The 18,262-nt window shown below is 42.4% G+C and overlaps 1 long non-coding RNA gene across 1 annotated transcript in view; it reads right to left on the bottom strand.

Annotated features, from left to right (window-relative positions):
• LOC103670312 overlaps nucleotides 1-17,571 on the bottom strand; it is a 43,965-nt gene extending 26,394 nt beyond the window's left edge. The window contains exon 1 of the long non-coding RNA XR_005837650.1: nucleotides 17,234-17,571. This is a non-coding gene — a long non-coding RNA (uncharacterized LOC103670312). The remainder of the gene's footprint in view (nucleotides 1-17,233) is intronic.
• Nucleotides 17,572-18,262: the final 691 nt, after the last annotated feature.

The raw sequence follows: 18,262 nt of genomic DNA, 5'->3' as shown, positions 1-18,262 counted from the left end.
CCTGGGTCACAAAGTCGAATATAGGAAATGCAGAATGGGACACATAAGAACAAGAAAACATACAGGCATCCCAGAAAGTCTGATATTAAGGACCAATGGAATTCAGAATTTAAAAACCAAAAGGAGCCAGAAAGGATGAATAGAACAAAATGAATCATCGCCCAGATGGAGAGAGAGGACTAGATGGACTTTGTTCTGGGTTGGACTTGCCTACACCATGGTATTAAAAAAAAATTATTTAACTTTTTTCTTTACTGCCTCAGAAGAAAAATGGAAAAGGTGTGCCTTGAAGTGACTGAAAATCCAAAGTTTTATTTTTAAAAGTGGAAATGATCATCTATTTTGATCCTGTGACGTATCTTGTGATTTACTGATAGATTACCAAAACTGAATTACTCAAGACATGGCCTTCAGTTCCTCCTGTATTTATAGCAGCTGTCAGATTAGACTCTATCAAACATGGGAGTAGAAAACACCTGCCCCGGCCTGTAGCATCAGCCCAGGGCTGAGGACTATCTGTGACAGGAGGGGGGAGTCCACTTTGCCTTGTCACGCAGGAAAGCCAGAGAGGGAAAATCCCCAAGAGTCCTGCTAAGTGAGAAAATGTCTCCTCTTCTACCTAGGGCCACCTTTTTTATTCTGTCTTCTCCTGCTGTGTGCATTCAATGACCCTTCTCTCACTCAAATGTTCTTTCTCCCTCAGCTGCCACTCCCATTAAGAAAGAAAAAAAAAACTTTCAATATCACCCACATGCCAATGACTTGGACTTTCATTTCAGCTGGGACCTTTCCTCTCAGTTCCAGACCTACAGATGCCTGACAGTTCTACACAGTGCACTCTAAGCCCCGCATGTCCACAAACACCCTGCAATTTTGCCCCCCAACCAGGCTCTTCCTCAGTGCCCCCTACACGCATTCAGCAAAGGAGTTGGAAATCCAGGAACGAATCACCCCTGACCATTTCCTTCTCCATGCCACGTCTGATCTATCATCGAGGCTCACTGATTTGACTTTCTATGCCCAAGGCCCTCTGTGCCTCTTCCTCTCTCACCTCCTCTATTATATACCTTCTTCACTCATACATCTACATCCGTTCTTGCTTCACCCCATTCTGCACATGGTAGCCAGGGTGATTTTTTTCAAAGTGCCAATCTGATCATGCCTTATTCCTNCTGAAATCCCCCAGTAACATTATTGACCGATGCTTTTACATTATGACCAAAATCCCTACAGGGATTTTGTAGGCCTACAACTCATCTCACTTCCTTTCCAGCTTCTTCTCACACCACACTTCCCCACTCACTCTCCACACCACACAGGCCATGCTTCCTCCTGCCCAAGGACCTTGGTGTGTTCTGTCTCCCTTGCCTAGAAGACTCTACTCTTCTATTCTTTTTTTTTTTTTTTAAGATTTTATTTATTTGACAGAGAGACAGCCAGCGAGAGAGGGAACACAAGCAGGGGGAGTGGGAGAGGAAGAAGCAGGCTCCCAGCAGAGAAGCCCGATGTGGGACTCGATCCCGGAACGCTAGGATCACGCCCTGAGCTGAAGGCAGACGCTTAACGACTGCGCCACCCAGGCGCCCCTACTCTTCTATTCTTTATTCTGTTATGGGTTGAATTGTGGCCCCCAGAAAGATATGCTAAAGTCTCAACCCCCAGTACCCCAGAATGTGACCTCATTGAAGACAGGGTCTCTGCAGAAGTAATCACGTTACAAAGAGGTCATTAGAGTGGGTCCCAACCCAAAATGACTAACATTCTTATTCCAAAGGAGCAGTTTGGACACAGAGACAGACATATACAGAGCGAAGATGATGTGAAGGCACAAAGGGAGAAGACAACCTTGAGTGGCACGTCTACAAGCCAAGGGACACTGAGGATGGCCAGCAAATACCAGAAGCGAGAAGAGGCAAGGAAGGATTCTCCCCTAGAACCACTGGGGGCATGGGCCTTCTGACATCTTGATTTTAGACTTCTAGTCTCCAGAACTGTGAAACAATAAATGTGTGATGTTTTCAGCAATCCAAGGTTTGGTATATTATGGCTATCCTGGGCAACCAATATATCCTGTCATTCCTTTTGTCTCATTAACCCCCACTCAGCCAAACTCTCTCAGGGAGGGTGTCCTGGACCTTCTGGCTCAGTCGAATCCCCTACTGTATACACACAGCACTCTGTTCCCCGCCACCTTTGTAGCATTTACCATAGTTATAACTTGACATTTATCTATGCAATTACATGATTGTCCCACCCTCTCAGTAGACTCTAAAGTCCCTTACGGTAGGGACTGTGCCTTCTTTAGCTCACTGTGGTATGCCCTGGGCCTAGCCTAGTACATGACACACAGTGGTGCTCCACAGGTATTTCCTATATTGAGTAAACAGAGCAAATATATTGAATAAATGAATGACAGAAAGAGGTATGGGGGCATGCTGGAGATGAGACTAGAGGTTGTTAAGACCTTAAGAGAAGGCAGGCTGGGAGACAGCTTACTGTGACACAGTTTCCACAGGGGCCCCCAAATATGTCTGCTGTCTGCTGATGCTATCATTGCACAAGAAGAAAGGTTTGAAATACATATATCCCTGAGAGATCAGACATTAACTTAAATTTGCATTAGCATATTAATAACACATCCTTTCCAGAAAGCAAGCTGGAGGAGAGGGTGTGTTAAGAATACTAAATCAAGACTCTGAACGTCTAAAGATGAAAGCTGTCACTGGGTGACCGGGGAGGAAAAAATATGGGAACCAGGGTGAATGGTATAAAAAATAACCTTTCTTACATCATAGTTTGGCTGAGGGTCACCTTCCACTGGTCGGAAACAATCCACCAGATCACAACTTACCTAGGGTCAACACGACCCCTTCCTGACGGTCTAACATGCTTCATGGACCCTTGGCAGGCACTGGCAGCCAGGGAAACAACGGCAGCCATGGAAACAGTGATTTCCTTTTCAACTGGATGGATGCTGGGGGACAGTGGGAGGCTGTGCAGGTGGCACTCCCCCCCCCCAAAAAAGCGTTCTGATCACAAGGTTTTTCTTCTGGAATGAAAATGGGAAAATCTTCACCACTGATCATCATCTAGATCCTACAGGGTACTGGTCACCACACATGGCCAGTTATCACAGGACAGTCATTTTTGGGGGAAGGTCAAACTCCAAAACCCAATAATGACAGGAAATGATCCTCGCATTCTATTTAAAAGGCCTTGAAGATCAGCAGAAACAGAAGAGAAACCTGAAATGGATAACTGCTTTTATAAAGCATTTACAGAGCTACAGGAGCTCATTTTTTCCCCTCTACCGTCAACATGCCTTTAATGACAATGAAAAGGAATTTTTCCTCTATTGCCCCAACTCAGGATATATTTCCAGAATAATGATTAAACATCCCCAAAATGCCTCCCATTCTGAAACTGTTAAGGTAAATTCCATAAAGTATTAGTCTGAAGTTTACTAAACTCTTAGACTTTCAGAGTTAGAAGGAATCTCTGAGAAAATCTGGCCCAACCCCCCTCCAGGGAAAAAATACATTCTACAATATCTCCAACAATGACCCCCAATTTATGCTTGAGTTTTCATAGAAACAATGATCTAGCTTACTTCCTTTCTAGCCAACTTACTCCATTATTAAGCAATACTACTTAAGCTTTTCAAATATATCTTATGACATGGAACTCTATAAAACCAGTTGGCTCAATTTAAATTTTACACTGGTATTTTATTCTTCCAAAAAATAATTGCCCAAAGAAAAACATTTTAATTGCATATTTAAGTGAAAGGCTTGGCAATAATTTTATTTTTAGATTTATGGCCACCGGAATATACCTGTGGCAGGACTGAAAGTAAACTAAACTTTGAAATTTAACAGGTAACCCATACACCTATGTTTCAACACGTGAATTAAACACTCCTTCCCAAAACTAGGTTTTAGCATTAGAATTATCTCAATTTTTACCTTTTTTAGTGAAACTTAAACCTCACAAAACACTTATTTGTGAAGTATCTTTCCTACAGTGGTTTATTTTTGTGAATTATTTTATTTCTAGAAAACATATTGTTGGCACTTGGTATGGTCGTTTGATTTTATAATTTGACAGCACATTTAAGAGTAAAAGCAAATATAGATGATTTAGAAATTCTGAAACATCAATTGAGCAATTGGAAGTAAAACCAAACTCTTTCTCAAATACGTTTTAAGTAAACCATTAGAGTCAGACTACAAAAGAATTACTTTTAACTTTAAGCAGGGTTTTAAAATATTCTAAATATTTGTAAAAATCTTAAAATATATAACCAAAATAAACAAGAAAATATGCATGTCACAGACTTTGATTGGACTGAATGTGGACATAACGTTTTGCATTGTTTCTTCAAAGTCAGTAGGGCTTAGTCAAAACAAGAAGAGAGAAAATACAAAGAGAGGATCTGATAATTAAATCACAAGATGATTAGAAAAAGCATTCACCTTTCAGGAGGCAGCAGGAAGAACGTAATCTCAGCCAACATCTCTAGTTGCTAAAATGGTTTGGAGAGAACTCTGCTATAGTTCCCCATGACTGATACTGGCTGTTGATGTTGGATTCAGATACAAGGATCCATACTGATGAAAATTAGTTGCAGCAAGTAAGCACTTGTACTGTCAGCCATGTCCAAGCACTGCCTTCTCCTGCACTATAATAATCGCATTTCAACTTGAAAGGGATTAAAACCTCCACAAATACTGAAGCATACTGAAAATAAATTGAAAACCAGTGGGAAGTAGAACGCAGTTTAAAAAGCTTCATGAAATCAGCAACCTTAAACAGAAGATTTACTGGTTTTGCCCCAGAGAAAATTTCAGAATGCCCGTTAAAAGCAACCTTTAGGATAGTTCAGTGTCTCAAATTATATTATTGGGAAGGGAGGCTGAATAATTTTATTTGGATCTGTTTTGGACAAAACAAAGTGTAACTAGAGACAAATCCCATCATTTACTAGGGATGCAGTCTTTTATCCTTGCTCTTTTATTTGCGATATTTTAAAGTTACAGTTTCTAAGGAGTTGAAAATGTTTGCTACTGTCTAACTCCCCCATGTTCACTATGAACAAAAGTTCTGTGCTGTGAATTTTGTACATGACAGAAGATAAATGCTGAGGTGCAGCAGCAGGGGATGGAAGGAGTAAATTCCACAAATGCTCATCCTAGTTGCAATGGAAAACTATCTATTCTCATCATTTCTCAGCCATACGAAAGAGAAAAGGACGACTGTTACATTTCACCATTTTGGATAATCACAGCTTTCATAAAATATGCACGCCAGCACTTCTGCACCACCATTTCAAAGAACATTCTTTTGTTCCAAACAATTTCAAAAGCAAAATAACTAGCAATAACCATTTAGAAAATGAAATGTGGCCCGGAAAATAATTATTGGGATCAATAAACAATTAAAATTGGAGGTAGGGGGGGCGCCTGGGTAGCGCAGTCGTTAAGCGTCTGCCTTCGGCTCAGGGCGTGATCCTGGCGTTTCGGGATCGAGTCCCACATCGGGCTCCTCCGCTGGGAGCCTGCTTCTTCCTCTCCCTCTCCCCTGCTGTGTTCCCTCTCTCGCTGGCTGTGTCTATCTCTGTCGAATAAATAAATAAAATCTTTAAAAAAATAAAAAAATAAAAATAAAATAAAATAAAATAAAATTGGAGGTAGGGGCTTTCTTAGATTTACTTCAATTCATTACGAGACAGTTAAAACCAAGAATTATCAAAGAAAATACATTTTAAAATACTGTATGGACTCCTTTGGCAATAAGCTACATACATGTGAGCAGGGATTCTCTTGATGTGTGCAGAAATCATCTCCTGACATACTTCCCTGTATTTCGGTAGTACCATTTAGGATCCATAAGATGGCAGGCCTAGATTTCACAGTGATATTCTTTTCCTCCCCCACCTCCCCCCATGAAATTCTTAAAAGCATAAATATACTCATTGTCTTGAATAGATATTGTGTATTATCAGCAGCAGGTGGCCAGTAATAATATTAAGAGCACCGACCAGCTTAAATTTGTAAATTATGAAACATGGGGACTCTTTAACAAGCTAATGTATTTTCCTAGCTCACAATGAATCACAAAGTATTACAGCCAAAAGGAAACTTATGGCCGCTTATTCTGGTATTGCCTTTCTCCGGAAAGGAAACCAGAGTCCAGATTTCAGCGCTTCACCCAAGGCCACAAGGCGAAGGGAGTAGCAGAGAGAGAACCAGCATCCTGGTTTCCTTCCTTCTAAATCTGCACCAGTGCTCTTGCCCACTGTATCTCTCCAGCTCCTCATGGTGGCATCCAAGTCCACATGACTACTCTGCACAGAGCCCCACTTTGCACTTCTCCACAGACTGCCTTTCACCTGTCAGGGCTTCGCTCATGAGTTACCCCGAGCCTGGAATTCCGCAACTCTCTTCACAGTTCTGTCCACGTGTTTCTCAAACTGGGGTGTGGTGAGCTACAGCGGTATTTGAAGCTACAGGAAGAATAAGTCCTCCTAGATGACTGGAGGTGGGAGGGGATGACAACAAGTTTTTAATTAAAAGAAACATAAAATGTGTATGAACTTTAAACACGAAATACACGAAGTTTCAAAGAGGTGTGTCACTTTGGGTAGACTCGCTTAGGCTATCTACCCTCAAGCCCACCGCAGGAGACACCCTTGGTCCCCTATCCTGCTGGGACACTTTGGTGGAAAGCTCAGAATGGTACCTGGTTAAAAGGCTCCTCTCCATCGGAGCCCACCTTGTCTACTGTGAAGCACATAAATAAGGTCACGTTACACGTGTGTCCTACACAAATTGTCACACTGCTGTCTAAACCCTGTGTACATGGTCCTGAGATAAATTTAGATTCTATATATGGCAAGCATGACATTATAAACATTATAATATAAATCAAATATCAACTATTACACAGCTATTGTATAGAATAACAGAGATCACCAGCAGGCAGAATTCTATGGGCAAACCAAACACAGTAGACGGAATTAATAAAAATAAATCAATGCACTACTTTCAGGGTTTTATAATGACTTTTTCCATTAAGCGTATATGATATAGACAAAAGTACAGAGATCCAGGAAGCAAGAGAGCTGGAGGGCTTCTGATGAATTATCTAACCTGTCTTCGCCTGTTTTCTATTTTCTCGTTAACAGTGGATTGTGTTACTTTGGGGGTGGAAATGTCTAGAATTCTAAATTCCTTTTTCTCATCCTTTGCTCTACCATTTCTTTGGGTATTATTTTTTAATGAATGTAAGATAAGATAATCAGCACCTAAACCTTTTCCCGGAGGTCTTGACAGTGATTAATTCAGTTACTTGAAATATACTTAACTTAAAAATTCTCAGCATATCAATTGGTTAGAAATCAGTAAGTCAGTCAATACTGTGAAAAACAAAGCCAAAATGAAGAAGGATTCCACATTAAATGAGATCAGAGATGTGACACCTGAATGCAACGCATGATCTGGAATTTTCTTTTGCTATAAAGAACAGTATTAGGACAACACATTTTGACTACAGATTAGACAATAATAAACAACGGTATTACCTCCTTTTCCTGATTTTGATAATTGTACTAATAGTTATGTGAGAGAATGACCTTATTTCTGAGTTATGCACTGAACTACTTAGGGACAAAGGGGCATGACATCCGCCATAAGAGAGAGCAAGCACAAGAGAACACGTGCAAATGTGCCCATGTGGTAAATGTTAACAGTTGGGAAATACAGAGGAAGGGTACAGGAGAATCCTTTATACTACTCTTGTAACTTTTTTTTTTTTTTTTGAAAGAGAAAGTGAGCATGAGCTGGGGAGGGAGAGGGAAAAGGGAGATGCAGACTCCTGGCTGAGCAGGGAGCCCGATGCAGGGCTCAATCCCAGGACCCTGGGATCATGACCTGAGCTGAAGGCAGATGCTTAACAGACTGAGCCACCATTCTTGTAACTTTTCTGTAACTCTGAAATTATGTCAAAAAATAAAAAATTAAAAGAAAGAAACAAGGAAGACAGTTTGTTTGAATGGCTGCATATAGAACTGCAATGGAACTGCAATGGTACAAAGATTAAGGGGAAGGGAAAACTGTCCTGGAAAGGAACCCTCTTCATTTATATTTCTTTGGAATTCAAGTTTATGCTACTAGACATGAAATGCTATACTGTGTATCATATGAAAGCATGCTCCTAGTCAACATTGGTGTAAGAATTCTTATTTGAGAAGATAAATGTTGCTATAATGCCATTGTGTTCGTTTCTTTATTTTTATGTTCTGCTTTGGTAAATCTTTACCTATAACCAGTGTTACAACTTAAAATCTCTTCGCTGACAACTCACAGGAAGAGTTGCACTCAGCATCTATGAAAAACATACCCCAGTTGATGAAAGACAGTGTTGAGACTGTGAAATAGAAAACACATAAGACAAATAGAAAAGCTATTTAAAGCAAATTTCAAAAAAAAAAAAAAAAGATGTTTCAAAAATCATTTTACAAGAGGGAAGGCAAGGCAACCCAAGACACTAGAAAATGAACTCTAGTATCTGCCTTTCCCGTGTGTGTAGTAGACTGTGCTGATGTCCCCAGGATTTCGCACATAGAAGTAACCTTGCTTACTATTTTCTGATGATATTCAAAGGGCCTGTAATAAATGATCTTCCACATGACTATTATTAAATGTATTTGTTTTTTAATTGCTTCCTAAATGTGCAATTCTTTTTCTTAAAGGAATTTTTAACACATTACAATTTAAAAAATAGATTTATTCATTTTAGAGAGAGAGCACACGTGAAAGGGGTGAGGAGCAGAGGGAGAGGGAGAGAAAGGGAGAGAAGCAGACTCCCCACTTAGCGCGGAGCCCAACATGGGGGCTCAATCTCACAACCCTGAGATCATGACCTGAGCCGAAATCAAGAATCTGACACTTAACCGACTGAGCCACCCAGGTATCCCATAAATTCTTAATAAAGAATTACATAGATTTGCCTTCTGTAAATCCTTGTTTCCGATTTATACATCTCAAAGTTAAAATACTCCTGAGTTGAGAGCGCGGTTTGGGCTAGTGGGGAGGCGGGAGGGTGACATTTGGAAGTACACAAGTATTTCCCACAGTATTGGTAATTTTCTAGTTATTTGAATAGGTGGTGGATTCACCAGGGCTTATTAGGCTTATTAATTTACATTTACTATATATATTATTATGATTGTGTGAAATATTTCTAACGGTGTTTTAAAAGAACATAAGGTAATATTTTCCTTTTTAAAAGCTACATCACGGTGCGCCTGGGTGGCACAGTCGTTAAGCGTCTGCCTTCGGCTCAGGGCGTGATCCCAGCATTCTGGAAGTGAGCCCCACATCAGGCTCCTCTGCTAAGAGCCTGCTTCTTCCTCTCCCACTCCCCCTGCTTGTGTTCACTCTCTCGCTGGCTGTCTCTCTGTCAAATAAATAAATAAAATCTTTTAAAATTTTTTAAAAATTAAAAAAAGCTACATCACAAAATAGAAGCTTTCCTTTTATTTGACTCTCTCTCTCCATTTTAATAGCTGTTGATTCAGATGTTCAACATATATTTATTTAGCAACTATCACATGCCAGACATGGTTGTGTATTGAGGGTGCAAGCCAATATAAACATCACAAAAACCAACATAAATAAAAACATGGTCCTTGCCTGCAGACAGGTGATAGTCTAGTTGTGAGCACCTGAAGGGCAGAGCTATGTGTAATTCTTCGCAAGCTTGGTACCTCCCACTGCCCCTTACCCATGTAAGAACCTCAATAATGTTCATTGATGATACTGATGCTGTTGGTACCATTTACAGATCTTTTCAGAGACAGATTTTTAAGATTTTATTTTATTATTTATAAAGATTTATTTATTCAGTAGAGAGAGCAGGGGGAGGGGCAGAGACAGGAGAAGAAAAGAAGCAGTCTCTGGGCTGAGCATGGAGCCTGAAGCATGGCTTGATCCCAGGATCCTGAGGTGATGACCTGAGGGCCCTGAGATCACGACCTGAGCTGAAATCAAGAACCGGACGCTCAACCGACAGAGCCACTCAGGCACCCCTTAAAGATTTTACTTTTGAGGAATCTCTATACCCAACATGGGGCTTGAACTCACAACCCTAAGATCAAGAGTCACGTGCTCTTCCGACTGAGCCAGCCAGGTACTGAGGTAGAAGATTCTTTGTGCTGTATTATCATCTTGCCACTTAAAATAGACTTCACTGGGTCCTGGGATCCAGTCCCACATCAGGCTCCTTGCCCAGCGGGGAGCCTGCTTCTCTGTCTCCCTCTGCCTGCCGTTCCCCCTGCTGTGCTCTCTCTCTTGCTATCCGTCTGTCAAATAAATGAAATCTTTAAAAAAACCAAACAGTTCAAGTATTAGAATAGCTCCCTTGGAGCTACATCATTGAGCAACTGCATATGAATGTTTACATATGTAGTTACCTACACACACTGATCATGTGATCATACAATGGTAAACCCTAAACACATCACACTGAAGAGGGTTTCTGGATTTTTTTTAAATGTTTTTTGTTTTGGTCTGATTGAGTCGGAAAGTCTACACTCTATGGCAGAGGTTTCAGAATTATTTTATGTATTACGCTTTTCTGAGAGGTTTCTATGGCTTTTATTAGACTCTCGAAGGTGCTGGTGACCCAAATAAGACTATGAACCATGACCTCAGAAGAGAGTAATCAGCACTCACATTCAAAGGTACCTGACATGCAGAATGAAATCAATACACATGGCTGAATGAATCTTAAATGAATAACCTTTTTCCAGAGTATCCTTGAACTTTTTAATGCAATCATCAAGTGTTGGGTAGAAAAGATAAATCAGGGGGAAAAAAAGAGAAAAATGACAAATCAAGACTGAGTGACTACTAAACGCAGGACAATGGTATAGGTGATGGGAGGTCTTTTTCAAAAAAGGTAATTTGTTTTTAAGGAAACTATGATCTAATCAGAATGACAAAACATAGACAAAATGCTGTGAGACTATTGGCAAAGGGGGAAAGGTAGTCAAGGTATTATAAACATACACTAGAACTTTTGAAGGTGAGCCTTTCCTAGGTCTCAAGATTTCCGACACATACAGGCTTTAATTTTTCCATCTACAATCAGAAAAAGATGGAAAGCATAAAGGGTAGGGAGAGGGGGAATGAAGGGATCAGAACAAATGAGACTTCCCCCTCCCTGCTCCTCTTTTCATAATCTTCAGTGATTGGGGCATCAAGCACTCCAGCGGCTCCTCAAGGGCAGTCACTAGCTCTTTCTCCTTACCACTTTTTTACTTAGGGAGGCAAAGTGGGTGGGGGTCGCAGACTTGACCAAGAGCACAGGGAAACCATTCCTCCAGTGCCCTAAACCCATTACACATCTTTAAACAGAGGCTAGCCCAAGAAATCTTTCACCCAAGGAAATACTTCAAAAAGTTCTAGTTCACATTCAGGAGACATCCCCAATAGGTCTATTTGGTAGCATAATTTGGTATACCGCTAAGCCAGCACTGTTGCTCCTTTCTTCTGTGAGCTTTCTGAGGAGTCCAAGTAGAAGGCCAAGGCCAACTAGCATCTAAACCCTTTCCCCATTTTGGTATATGAGTTTTTATAAACTGAGGCAAAGCTGTAGCAACTGTATTTTGCTTACGGATGTCTTATTTCTTCACTATAAGAGAGTATGTAGGAGATACACAGTAAGATCAATATTTAAGAAGATAATCCAGGAATTTAGCCCAACTATGGTGATATTTGTTGCCTTTTCATTTTTCACCTGAAACATAAAGTACAAAAATACTACTACTTATAAAGAGCATCATTTCTTGGATCTTCTCTAATTCCACTGCTAACATTTTCAGATTACAGCTAACTCGTGGACCAGCTGCTGCAGACAGGAACGGTTCAACTTCCAGCTCTGTCACAATGGGTGAACCTGGACAAGTTATTCTTTCTAAGCTTAGATTTCCTTATTTGTGAAAAATACAACTTTTGTGAGCAATAAACAAGATACTACAAATAAAGATATTGCATAGCATTTTTGTAAGTGCTCAATAAATATCTGCCATTATTCTCATTGTTATTGCCTTCATCAGTCTCCCTGTTTACAGTCTCTCTCTATAAAATTCACCTCCCACTATGGTGCCACATAATTATTTTTGAATCACCTTTGATTTTGTCAGTCTCTTGTCAAAACCCTTCAATGGATTCCATGCATACAGGATAGTCTTATCTTCTTACCTGAGCGTATTGCTATTCTCTGTCTACTCTTAACCAATGTGACACCAGCCTGATCTCTCAAGAGGCCCCTTAATAACAGATTAAACTTCTCCTTCCCCAACACATGCTGTTCTTTCCAGCATCCTTGCTTTGTTCCTCGTATTCCCTCCACATGGAATGCCTTCCCTACGTACATCCATATAGGTCACGAACTTCCAAGCTAGCTTGGAGGCCACATCCTTCACAAAGTTTTTTCTGATTCATCTAGTAAAATGAGTTTTCCCTCTGCACTTCTGAAATCCTAGGTTGTTTTCTTCTACCTTGAAAAAGCATTTCTTAGGTTTATATTATCTCCCAACCTGAAATGTTAAGTCCTTTAAAAACCAATGGACAAATAAACTGTTGGGACTACATCAAAACAAAAAGCTCCTGCACAGCAAAAGGAACAACCAACAAAACTAAAAGACAGCCTACTGAATGGGAGAAGACTTATGCAAATGACATATCTGATAAAGGGTTAGTATCCAAAATATATAAATAATTTATACAACTTAACACCAAAAAACCTAAAAAATCCAATTTAAAAAATGGGCAGGAGACATGGACATTTCTCCAAAGAAGACACACAGACGGCCAACAGACACTCAACATCATTCATCATCAGGGAAATGCAAATCAAAACCACAATGAGACAGCACCTCATATCTGTCAGAATGGCTAAAATAAAAAAACACAAGTAACAAGTGTTGGCACGGATGTGGAGAAAAAGGAACCCTGGTGCACTGTTGCTGGGAAGCAAACTGGTGCAGCCACTGTGGAAGACAGTATGGAGTCTCCTTAAAGAATTAAAACTAGAACTACCCTATGATCCAGTGATCGCACGACTGGATATTTACCCAAAGAATATGAAAACACTAATTCAAAAGGATACATGCACCCCTATGTTTATTGCAGCGTTATTTACAATAGCCAAACTATGTAAGCAGCCCAAGTGTCCATCGATTGATGAATGGATGAAGAAGATGTGGTACACATATATGCAATGGAATGTTAGCCATAAAATAGAGTAAAATCTTGCCTTTTGCAATGACATGGATGGATCTAGAGAGTGTAATGCTATGAAAAATAAGCCAGTCAGAGAAAGACAAACACCATATGATCTCGCTCACATGTGAAATTTAAGAAACAAAACAAATGAACAAAGGGAAAAGAAAAAGAGACAAACCAAAAAACTGACTCTCAACTAGGGAGAACAAACAGATGGTTACCAAAGGGGAGGTGGGCAGGGGGATCGGTGAAATAGATGAAGGGGATTAAGAATACACTTACTTGAGGAGCACTGAGTAATATATAGAATTACTGAATCACTATATTGTACACCTGAAGCTAATATCACACTGTACGTTAACTGCATTGGAATTTTAAAAAGAAGAAGAAATACAATTGTCTAAGGAAGAACGGTTTATAGAGGCAAGTTTCAGAAAGAAATATTTAATGCCACACAGAATGGACTACTGGAGGACAGTCTAAGAGGATGCTAGGTAGTCCTTGAAGGTCAGTTTTAGAAGGTGGGAGAAGAAATAAAATGAAAAAGCAGCAGTGAAATCTGTGATTTGGGGATGGTTTTAGGAAGCCCACCATAATCTCCACCAAGTCCCCTAAATCTAACCAAAATTAACATTTAAATAAATCTGTTCTGGGGCGCCTGGGTGGCACAGCGGTTAAGCGTCTGCCTTCGGCTCAGGGTGTGATCCCGGCGTTGTGGGATCGAGCCCCACGTCAGGCTCCTCCGCTATGAGCCTGCTTCTTCCTCTCCCACTCCCCCTGCTTGTGTTCCCTCTCTCGCTGGCTGTCTCTATCTCTGTCAAGTAAATAAATAAAATCTTTAAAAAAATAAAAAATAAAAAATAAAAAAATAAATAAATAAATAAATCTGTTCTGCAAATGAAAAAAAACAAAACAAAACCAAGGTACAAATCGGTTCCGCTTCATATCCCCCTTGTCCCTAGTACAGGGCCACATTGACAACAGGTACTTGGTAAGTATTTACGGAATGAATAATCAAATTCTCAATAAAAGTAGCATGTGGTAACAGAAGAGGGTGAAATAAAGTGCTAAGAGAGCTCAGGGGAGGAAGTGGTTATTTTCACTGACTCTGCATTTGAAGTAAGCCTTCTTTGTGAGGTAGAGATGATGGAAATCAGAATTCTAGGCCAAGAGAAACATGTGAATAAAGGATGGAGGGGGAAAGCACAAATACTGAATACAATTCATATGGCTCAAATCTAGGAGATGCCAACAGTAGTAGGTTATAAGGACTGAAAAGGCCAGATTACGAAGGGCCCTGAAGGAACTCCTAAGGAATCTGGACTTAATCCTTGGGGCCACAGGAAACCAAAGCAAGTTTGAGGAGGAAATTACATAGTCAAATGTGTGCTTTAGGAAAACTACTCCATCGGCTGGGCAGAAGATGGAACTAAGGGTAGGAGATCAATGAAGTCGTTTGTGAGAGTTAGGGAAACAGCAACGGTGCCTTGAACTATGGTGGTGGCAGTGGGAATGTCAAGGTGAAGGAACGTAAAAGGTGACAGCGTAGAAAGAGACCTGCAATGGGGTAATGCAGGAACAGGGTTTCTCCATGGAGCCAATTCATAGGGTATGTGAACTTGGATGGAAAAGCAGAACATCTTTATTTTCACTACCCTCAAAGTGAAACGTAGCATGCCTTCAATTATGAATATAGGCAACAAACCATAGCAGCCTGTAGGCTTCACTGCGCTGGCAAAGGGGTCCAGGGTATAAAAAAGAACTTAAGCACTCTAAAGTGACAAAAAGTTCAATAAAGTCTTTACCAGAGATGGAGATTTGAATCAAATAAAAACAACAACAACAAAAACACATGTGGGAACTGAGAGAAGGAAGAATAAAGATGGATGAAAGTATCAATTTGACTTTGGATGAGTTTCAGGTGTCAGCACACACTTATCTCATTTCTTGTAACCAGTGGCCTTCAGCTGCACGGAAACCTAGTCGCCTCTATACGGCAGGAATCTTCATTTCTCGTTCTGTTCCTCCTCCCATCTTGTAGCACTGAAAACAGTCCAGGGGTGACCAAATATCCTGGTTTGCCTGGGACAAGAGGGGGCTCTCTAGGACATGGGCCTTTGAGGCTAAAGCCAGGAAAGTCCTAGGCAAACTGATGAGCCAGTCACCCCAAGAGTCCTCAAATCTGGCACTGTATGCTAATAAGGCTATATTAATACTATGCCTTCAATTAAGGGAAAAAATTATGCCATTTAAGATTTTGGATCTGAGTTTCTCCATCTGTTCTTCCCACAAAGTAGAAAATCTTGAAGGAAAATCTTCCTCTCATGAGGTCAGACAGTTATGGGCATTCAATAAATGCTTTAGTTACTGAATATCATTATCAGCAGTTCTATAATTTACACAGTGCTGGCACATTCCTATCTCATGCAAAACGCACAAGGACTCTGTGAGATAGACTTGATTCTCTTCATACTACAGAAGAAACCACAGTTCTGGAAGATTTAGTCCTTTGCCATACTTCACACAGCAAGCAAAGTGGCTGCTCCTAGCACTGCAGCTGCCAAAGAACACTGAATTACTGAGTCTTCCACGGAAGCACAAGTGGCTGTTGCTATATGGAGATTATGCAAAGCTGCAATTTTCTTCCTTTTGCAATGTCCATGAACTCGGTGCTCTGGCATTATACTGATACACAGTAAAGTGGAGGTTAGTTTCAGGCAGAAGGCACCCTCTGGTAAAGTGATGGTTTACCTATGGAAAAAGGCATAAAAGCCGATAATTAAATGTTCCAAATTGGTTAAGATGAGGTAAGAGTGGCAACAGCTTGCAAATCAAAACGTATGGCCAAACGGTACCAAAACCACTCTGCTAGATGCAGCATTTAATCAGAAAATCCACACAAGGCAGTGAACACACCTGTACTAGCCGATACAAAAACTGACACGCCCATGTGTGCCTGTATAGATCAATCTGGGAATCTTAGAGATGGGAATGGAAGATTTCATACGTGGGAGAGGCCTGGCCTTGCTGGGTTCATTGGCCCCGCAATTCGCCAGCCACCTCTCCCTGTAGCCATGGCAACGCCCATACCAAGGCAGCTCCAGGGTTCACCTTTGGATAGCCACACTCCACCGAATTTGCACCTGCACAGTTCAAATAAAACCAACGAAGACATCACCTCCCACTAAACGAGACAACCGTGGCTTTTTCCGTTTCCCCATCTCTAACTCATCCAGAAAACATATTCCTTCTTTTCACCCACATTCACCGAATGGGGGATGAGTCCTGAACAACGAACCCTTTTGATGCAAAGATAAGAGGGCTTTTTTTCTTTTCCCTTTTTTGCGGGGGTGGACATCAGAGACGGATGAAAACCGGATGCACACACAAACACCGCAGTTGCCTAAAAAGGCAAATAAACTGATAGGATCAAAATCATTTTCAGCCAACGTCTCGTAGCATGTCTGTCAGGCAAGCTCAGTTTTGCCCCTGCAGGCCACGGTCTCTGTAGCCGATAAACTGTTTCCAAGACGGCTGTTTGATTTACAGTTCTAAAAAACAAAAACGCATTCCGTGCGGGCGGGACCGCGCACAGCGTGAACAAGAACCATGACGTATTCGGGAGAGCTTTCCAGAACTGCTTTCCAGCTCGAGCAAGATGCCCAGAAAGCAAAACTCATTTTTGCCTCTAGAAATCGAGAGGAACCGCGCACGCCAAGAGAACGCAAAGCAAGCGGTTTTATTGAGGCGGCGGCGAAAACTCTCTCGCCAGACCCCCTCCTTCCTGGGTGGCCACTCTGCTCTGAGCTCCGAGCCGGGAGCACTCGAACTCTACCCCCACCCCATCCCCGGGACCGGAGCCAACATAAAACCACCCTCCGCAAAGTAAAAAGGGAAAAAGAAACCCCAAAGGCAACTTCTGTCACAGAGCCTTTCTCTACCGGCCAAAGAGAGCCGCGAAAAGCCCTCTGCGTCCAGGGCCGTCCAAGGTGCCACTAGTAAAGATGGCCGCCATAGGCGGAGCCGCTCCCTCCCGAACGCTGTCGGCTGCCCCACCAGCCACGACCATTCACGCGGAGCCCTCCACGCCCGCCGCGGCTTGACGCATTGCAGGTGCGGCGCGGCCAATCAGGCGGCTCGACTCTTTCCGGCCAACCACTGCAGGGTCGCGCTGGCCTATCAGAGCGTCCTTGTCAAACTGAACGAGGAAAGAAGACTCAGCAGCGCCAACTAAGCAACCGGCAACTGAGCGCATTTTGGGGCTTGTGTTGTCAGCCTGCCGTGTGCTCCTCCGCCGGGAGATATAGTGCCCTCGCCCGCGCCCCGCCCCGCCTGCCCGCGCGCTCTTGAAAGGCTTAGGCGCGACGCTCATACCTCGCTCCCACTCGGAGAGGCTCGGCGCAAATAGCTGCTTTAAAAACAATGCTAAATGCCTTGGCCGTGGCCGGTGACCCAGCGAGGGGCGAACTTCAACCATTACCGCCCTGCCCCCCTTGCTCAGTGAGGCCGCGCGCGTTGCTGTTTATCCGGCACGTTTTGTGGACACAGTTGCAGCCGGAGAAATAAGAAAAGCTCCCCTTATCTCGAAACCCCGACTCAAACTGCCACGGAGCCGACCCTTCCTGTTTACAGCGAGGCCCGGGCGCCGAGGAGCACCCTCGTGGGCACCTTTGTTTCAGAAGGGCCCATTTCCATTTCCCTCCTGTGGTTTCCTTATCTCCCGCGGGCCGGGTTTTGAGCCCAGGCTGAGCCAAAGGGGGCCGCCGGGGACATTGCCAGGAGCCGGCTGGGGACCGCGGGCCGACGACCGGGGCAGAGTAACAGGCGGTGACCGCGGAGCCGCGGGCTGGCCGCTGCTGAGCTCCTCGGGAGACCGAGAGGAAGCTTCTGGCAGCCTCCCCCACGGAAAGCCCCTTGTGACTTCTTTGTGGAAAGGCCCTCCTAGGCAGAGGACGGGGTTCAGTGGGACA

This window comes from Ursus maritimus, unplaced genomic scaffold (genome assembly GCF_017311325.1).
Source record: "Ursus maritimus isolate PB19 unplaced genomic scaffold, ASM1731132v1 scaffold_25, whole genome shotgun sequence".
Taxonomy (NCBI): Eukaryota; Metazoa; Chordata; class Mammalia; order Carnivora; family Ursidae; genus Ursus; species Ursus maritimus.
This window is presented reverse-complemented; position numbering and strand designations above follow the sequence as displayed.